The 7,776-nt window shown below is 40.7% G+C and overlaps 1 pseudogene; it reads left to right on the top strand.

Moving 5' to 3' along the window:
• The first annotated feature begins 354 nt into the window (after positions 1–354).
• Positions 355–1,896, top strand: LOC118720255 (annotated as a pseudogene).
• Positions 1,897–7,776: the final 5,880 nt, after the last annotated feature.

Here is a 7,776-nt window from a genome sequence, read left to right as displayed (position 1 = left end):
CTTCTTCATAGAAAAATAAGACATCCCCTGAAAATAAGACCTAGCGCATCTTTGGGAGCAAAAATTAATATAAGGCACTGTCTTATTTTCGGGGAAACAGGGTATAATATAATATAATATAATCTACACTAATAAAAGTGAAATTTCTAATCGTCCCTACCTCCACTACACCCAAGCCAATCAGGAGTGATATGCAAATAAACCAAATAAGATGGCAGGTAAATTTGCATATGCAGACAGGGCAGGTAGTGCCTGATGTAGTCTGCAGGGTCCATGCCACCATGGACCCAGCTTGCCTGGTGGGCAGCCTGATGTCCCCAGGAAGTTACGGCAGCGATTGGGACCAGGCAGACCATGCAGGCAGTGCCTGATATCACCTATGGAGTCCAAGGGGTGCTTGGGACTGAGCAGGCAGCATGGACAGCACCTGACATCACCTGCGGGGTCCAGGTGGTGATCAGGACTGGGCAGATGGCATGGACAGTGCTTGACGTCACCTGCTGGATCCAGGTGGTGATGGGGACCAGGCAGGCCCAGTGGAGAGTTCCTGACATCGCCTGTGGAATCCAATCATCAATCGGGACTGGACAGTTCCAGCAGGCAGTGCCTGATGCTGCCTGTTGGGTCCAGGTGTCGATCAGGACTGGGCAGGCAGCATGGACAGTGCCTGATGTCACCTGTGGGGTCTGTAGGTGGGGATGGCCAGGATCCCCAGGATAACTGTCTGCCCCTGGGCCTCCTGAGGACACCAGTGGAGCAGGTCCCGGTTGAACATTTTAATTAAAATTGGATGTCTGTGCCCTGCTCCACAGTACCCTGTCCCTGGAGAGGAGAGGGAAGTGGGCAGTTAGGAGGCACCAGAACTCCGAAGTAGCTGGAAACAACCTGCAGGCAATCTACCAAAAAGAGGTGCTGAACCATGAGGATGCAGAGGGTTGGATGATGGAGGTGAGCAAACGTGCAGATGAGGCAGGTGGCTCATGCCTGCACTGAGCTGGAAAAGTGCATTGACAACCTGATGGACAAAATCGCCTTTCTGAAGAAGGTGCACAAAGAGGCGATCACCGAGCTGCAGGTGCAGATCCAGTATGCTAAGATCTCCATGGAGATAGACTGGAGATAGACGTGTTCTCCAAGTCCAACCTCTCTACCATGCTCAAGGACATCTGCACCCCGTATGAGAAGCTGGCTTCCAAGAACATGCAGAATGCAGAAGAATGGTACAAGAGCTGCTACACCATGCTGACCGAGTGCACTGCCAAGAACCCCTACGTAGTGCTGGCTAGGAACTGCTCAAGGACAAGACCCTGGAGATGGAAGCAAGCTGGGGCATGAACGAAGCACTGGAAAAGCAGCTGCAAGAGTTGGAGGATAAGCAGAAATCCTACTTTAGTGCTATGCAGGACACAATCAACAAATTAGAAAATGAGTTGAGAACTAATACAAAGAGTGAAATGGCATAATATTTAAAAGAATACCAGGACCTCCTCAATGGGAAGATGGCTTTGGACATTGTCATTGCAGCTTACAGGAAACTCTTGGAAGGTGAGGAAACCCGGCTCAGTTTCACCGACATGAGAAGCATAGCCAGCTGCTACTCCCAGAGTTCCCAGATCTTTGGTGATATGTCTATTGTAGTTTACAAACTAGCTCCTATTTGATGTCTGTTCACTCCTTCCCTCTTAATACACCAGGCACATTCAGGATGAGCAGATCGAGGTGGAGGAGACCATTGAGGCTGCCAAAGCTGAAGAACCTAAGGATGAACCCCCTTCTGAAGGAGAAGCTGAAGAGGAGGAGAAGGAGAAATATGAGGCTGAGGAAGAGAAAGGAGAGGAAGAAGAAGAAGGTACCAAGGAAGAATTTGAGGATGCAAAGGAGGAAGAAGGAGGTGAAGGTGAAGGATAAGATGCCCAAGAAGCTGAGGACAAGAAGAAAGACAAAGGTGCTGGGGAGGAGCAAGCAACCAAGAAGAAAGATTGAGCCTCCCTTTCCTTAATTATTTCAGGAATAATCCTCCTGAAACCAGGTCAACCCCATCACCAACCAAGCAGTTCAGTTCTCACTATTATATGAATTAAGTATTCAATATATATAACATTCTGAGGTGACTCAGGTTGGACATTAAATGTTGTGCTATGACTTTTCTCCTTTTGCAGATAATCTGTTTGCTTGCAGAGTGGCTTCCTGGCTTGATGCCACCCTGTACATGGTCCATGCTTATGAGTTAAGGATCTATGACAATCTGAATAATTCACGTGTTTACAATAAAAATACATGAATACATTAATTCACTGAAGTTAATGTTAAACTTCATGGAAAAAATAGTTATTTGAATCTTTGCTGGTTAGAAATTAAAGACCTCAAATCATGTGCAATAAACAGTAAATAAAGTTATACTGAATGAAAAAAAAAATACATTAGGGGCAAGGAAAGTTCAAAGAACTGAGGAACCATTCCCAGATCAGGAAGGGAAGTAACAGGGTGTATATCATTGCTATAAATACAGTATTTCCTATTACTTACAACATATATAATATAATATATTAGATGCCTTCCTATCACATAAAGTATGTATTCTCATAGTGTAATACTGGTAGATATGTTATAATTATGGCAGTATGCTCTATCCTATCTATAATAAAAGGATAATATGCTAATTAGACCATGAGACCTTCCAGATGTCCTTCTGGACAAAGCCATGGTGGCAGGGTCAAGGCAGAAGTGATTAGGGGTGATCAGGTCAGGAGGGGAGAGCAGTTGGGAATGATCAGGCTGGCTGGGGTGCAGTTGGGGGCAAGCAGGCCAGCAGGCAAAGTGATTAGGGGAGTTCAAGCAGCCAGGCAAGTGAGCCGTTAGGAGCCAGTAGTCCCACATTGTGAGGGGGTTGTCTGACTGCCAGTTTAGGCCTGATCCTAATTGAGCAGTTAAGTCTCAATTTAGGGGTCTCAGATTGAAGAGGATGCAGGCCATGCTGAGGGAAGGGAAGGAACTTTGTGCACTGTGCCACTAGTATAATATATAATAATATAATATAATATAATATAATATAATATAATATAATATAATAATATAATCCTATCTAATAAAATAACAATATGCAAATTAACTATAACTCTGCTATACCCACAAGCCATGCTCACAAACTACACCCACAAGCCAATCAGGAGCAAATATGCAAATAAACCCAACCAAGATTGCCACAGCCACAGAAAGCAGGAGGGAGGCTTGGGTTTCCCAGGCAATGAAGGAGCCAAGCTTTCTGCCTGCCTTTGCTGGCCTAGACCTCCACTCAAGGTAACAAACTTTCAATGACAGAAGATACATAAATCCAAACAGAAATGGTGGCAGCCACAGAGCTGCAGAGAGCAAGAGGCTAGGGTTGCCCCCAACAATGGAGGAAGCCAAGCTTTCCCCACACTCTGGCCTCCCAGGCCTCTGCTTCAGGCTACAAAGTTTCAATTATAGAAGACACATAAATCCCAACAGAAATGGCTGCCACCATGGAGCAAGCAGAAGGCTTGGCACTGCTCCAGGTTACAAAGTTTCAATTGTAGAAGATAAATAAACCCTAAATACCAGGGCCTTTGCTCAGGTCATCAGGGGGCGTGGCCAGCCTGCAAACCACCACAAGTCTTTGCCCAGACCACCCACACCACAAAGGAACCCCCACCCTGATCTAGGACATCCTTCAGAGTAAACCAACTGGCCCCCACCCATGCACCAGGCCTCTATCCTATCTAATAAAAGAGTAATATGCAGATTTACCATCACTCCAACACACAAGATGGCTGCTCCCACAAGATGGCCAGCATGGGAGGACAGTTGGGAGGGACCAGGACTGCAAGGTAGGGCAGTTGGGGTTGATCAAGCCTTCAGGGGAGGGCAGTTAGGAGTGACCAAGCCAGTAGAGAAGGGAAGTTAGGGGTGACCCAGGCCTATAGAGAAGGGCAGTTGGGAGGGACTGAGGCCTGAGCAGTTGTGGGGTGGAAGAGCAGGCCTCCAGGGGAGGGCATTTAGGGAAAAATAGGCTGGCAGAGGAGTGGTTAGGAGGTGATCAGGCTGACAGGCAGAAGTGATTAGGGGCAATCAGGAAGGCAGGCAGGTGAGCAGTTGGGAGCCAGCAATTCTGGATTGTGAGAGGGATGTCCAACTGCCCTTTTAGGCCAGGGATTGGGTCTAAAAGGGCAATCTGACATCCCTTGAGGGGTCCCAGGCTGGGATGAGGGACCTTCCCCATGCACAAATTTCATGCACTGTGCCTCTAGTATAGTATTATATAATTATATTATAATATAATATAATATATGATATGATTGATATGATATATGATATGATATCATATAATATAATAAATATATAAAAAGCATGATGTGAACTTCTCTACACCATGCCAGAATGAGATAGCATTATTACCATGTGGCATTTATCCAAGGGGATGTGGTGGCATGCAAATGAGCCACCTCTGCCTTGGCTTAAGCTCTGTTCCTATATACCTATCCCATATAATATCCCTGGAACAAATAAACATCCCAAGAATCCTAACTCATAAAGCTTCCCCAGTTTCCTAATATAATGGGAGTTTGAATGGGCCAGTAAGTGGAGGTATTTTAACCCTGTTTATTACTCTTTTCAATGCTATTAATGACCTTTTACTTTCTTCCAAACTATATGACTACTTTGCATGATCATATTCTCTTTTTCCCTTCCTCCTCCACCTTCCTTCTCTCCTCTCTATCTCCTTTCTCCATCCCTCCCATCTCCAACACTCCCTCTCTCTGTAAAATAGAAATATAAACAGTAAATCAATTAAGGTTTCATGGTGGTAGGAAGATGGGTTAATATTGACAAAACACTTTGTAATTTAAAAGGTCCATTCTAACATTAATGAGCATTATCAGAGGATTGCATTGCAGTTTAATGAAGTGATGACTCAATTGACATTACATTTTGGATCCCAATCAACCAATTTTAAGCCCATTGAGTTTGAATGCCTAGGTAATCATTTTCTAGTAAGGAACTGATTTTGCTTAGGTTTATATGCTTTTACAGGTTTTTACCTGGCTATATTTATAATAAAAATGTACTATTCAATTATGAGGGTTTTAAAAAAGTGCATGTTCTGACTTTCCCATTAGAAATAAATTATCAAAATATTATAGAAAATTCCAAACACAAATATAGGATTATTGGATATCCAGATATTGTGTTCAGCAAATTGGATTAGTATTTTTAAGAAATATAATAACATTAAAAAACTGCCTACAAAGTTATTTTCTATACATGAAATCCTATTTCTTATTGTCTGTCACTGTAAAATTAAATTTTTTCTCTGTTCTCCAAATGCTTTCAAAACTTAAAAAATATTTGAGGATGCAGCTGTAGTTTAAAATGATACATTTAAAGGAAAAAGTTTATCTTTTTAAAAACTTGTCCTAGCCAGTATTTTTAAGTGGTTAGAGCATTGACAGTTCACCCATGGATTTCAGGTTTGATTACTGGTCAAGGGCACATGCCTGGGTTGCAGGTTTGATCTTCCACCCCACTTAGGAAGCAGAAGGGAGATATCTCTGTCACATTCATGTTTCTCCCTCTCTCTATTTCTCTCCCCCTTTCTCCCTTCCACTCTCTCTGAAAATCAATGGAAAAATATCCTCTAGGATTAAAAAGAACAACACACCAAAAAAACCCAACAATGTATTTATCACATACCATGAACACATACTAAATACGATTATAGAATAAAATGTATGTTCATCAGTTTTATGCTTATACTATCTTTATAGCTAATTGAAATGGGGAGCGGTAAATACCTGGTATGAAAAGTTGAAGGACATGCAAGAATATGAATTTACTCATCTTAAATGCTAGGTGATTTCTGCTGTAAATTTGTCTCCCTAAATCTTGGTATTTTGGGTAATATCTAGCTGTATTTGTGTCTCCCAGCTAGAGAATTAAAATATATTATAATATTCAAAAGAGAATGGGAGCAGATTTAGAAGGACATATGCTAATACTCAAACTCACTCACAAAAAGCAAACTAGACAGGGTTGTTTTTGTATCTGATACAGAAACTTAAAGATTCAAAAAAGAAGAAAACTTTAAATGAAATGGGGTCACAAGGCTAGAATAAAACCACTTTTGCATCTATTAGTGCCTCCTCCTTTCCCATAATCTTCATCAAGAGTAAATGAATCTCTGATTTTCCAGCACCTGGTAATATATTTTTGGTTTTGGTAAATGACTGAAGATGAGGGAAGAAAGATAAATAGAATGATCCAAACAGTTATGACTACAAGTGAAATAACAAAGACATAAATATAGGGTGCTTAATGAAAGAGCAAATGAAATGGAGAAATGAAAAAAATATCATCAATGTTTTAACAAGTTGGATCAGTATTCCTATTTACTGGCTAACTGTAGGACAATGGGGAAACCATTCATTGGAGATAGTCATGGTTCTATTTGTAGTATGACCAAGCATGACATTTTTCTCACCTCAATACTATGACACCATAATAAACACTTAGTCTTATCAAAAGATAAAGGGAAGAGTCAGCACTGCCAGGAGTTAAACATTTTATTATAAATACATGGGCATTGTCAGATCACTCAGATATTTCCATCAAGATTGTAACACAAGTTTAGATATGCCATCTACTAAGAGGGTGATTGATGCATGAGGCAAGGAGTTCAACTTTAAAATACCAACCTTCCTTATTCATTTGATTCATCCTATGTTATCCTATTTTATTATAGTATATCATTCAAAAATATGTATTTTACTGCTATGAATAACTTGAAACAGAATATTTCCTGAAATTTGAGGTTATTACTTTTTTAAAAACAAATAATCATTCTCATTCTAAAAGTGAAGTTAAATAACTTCAAGAACAGGGACCCATAATGTAGGAATCATTAACATAATTGTAGTACACATGTCCTTAATATGTCTTTATTTCACATGAAAAGTATAAGGCATGCCTCTCATTGCAAAGGGGAAACAAAAAGAGGAAATGGATTGACAGTCTAGCACCTAGCTTGGTCCAGAGTTCTGTTAATTTCTTAATTTTTTAGGTTAAAATAACACCACAGATAGGTGGAATATGGGAGCACATTCCTGAGGTGTTACTAAACTACTGGAAGATAAAATTAGCCACACATCACACTTTCCAAGTTTATAGCACATAAACCCCTATGGTTTTTGAATTCTATAGATACTCAATTTATTTCTCAGGAGTGCTTCTATAGGTTCATTCCCAAGAGGATACAGCTTTCCACTCATTTTATTAATTTGATTTGATCAATTGTAACATAGAATTAGAAACTCTGCCAAAAGTTTCTGGATACATATTTGTCCCATGTTACAATAGGATTCACCAGGGATCTAATTTTTGTATTATTTCCTTTCCAGCTCTGGCTTGAGGTTTGATTAAAACGACTAAACATTAAAAGGAGAGCTTAGAGAAAGTATAGCCCTTAATTCTTCTGGATCAATAATTTTCCAGCTCATCGGTAATGTAAAACCTCAGGGTCATCTTCCAGAAATCCTCATTTAGTTGGAGAAAATCTCTAAGTATAACACATTCAGTTGCAGTTGGTCAGTAGTTCACATGGTGATAAACACTACTTTAGGAGTCTCTTAGAATATAAGCTGGAAGCTGGTTACTTTCTCACCATTTAAAACAACATTTTGCATACAACTTCAGGGTCTTGGACTCCTGTTGTCTTTCCAAGGACACCAATTTAATATCTAGATTTATATCAAAAGCAGA

Source organism: Pipistrellus kuhlii, unplaced genomic scaffold, assembly GCF_014108245.1.
Source record: "Pipistrellus kuhlii isolate mPipKuh1 unplaced genomic scaffold, mPipKuh1.p scaffold_m20_p_16, whole genome shotgun sequence".
NCBI classification, from domain to species: domain Eukaryota; kingdom Metazoa; phylum Chordata; class Mammalia; order Chiroptera; family Vespertilionidae; genus Pipistrellus; species Pipistrellus kuhlii.
This window is presented reverse-complemented; position numbering and strand designations above follow the sequence as displayed.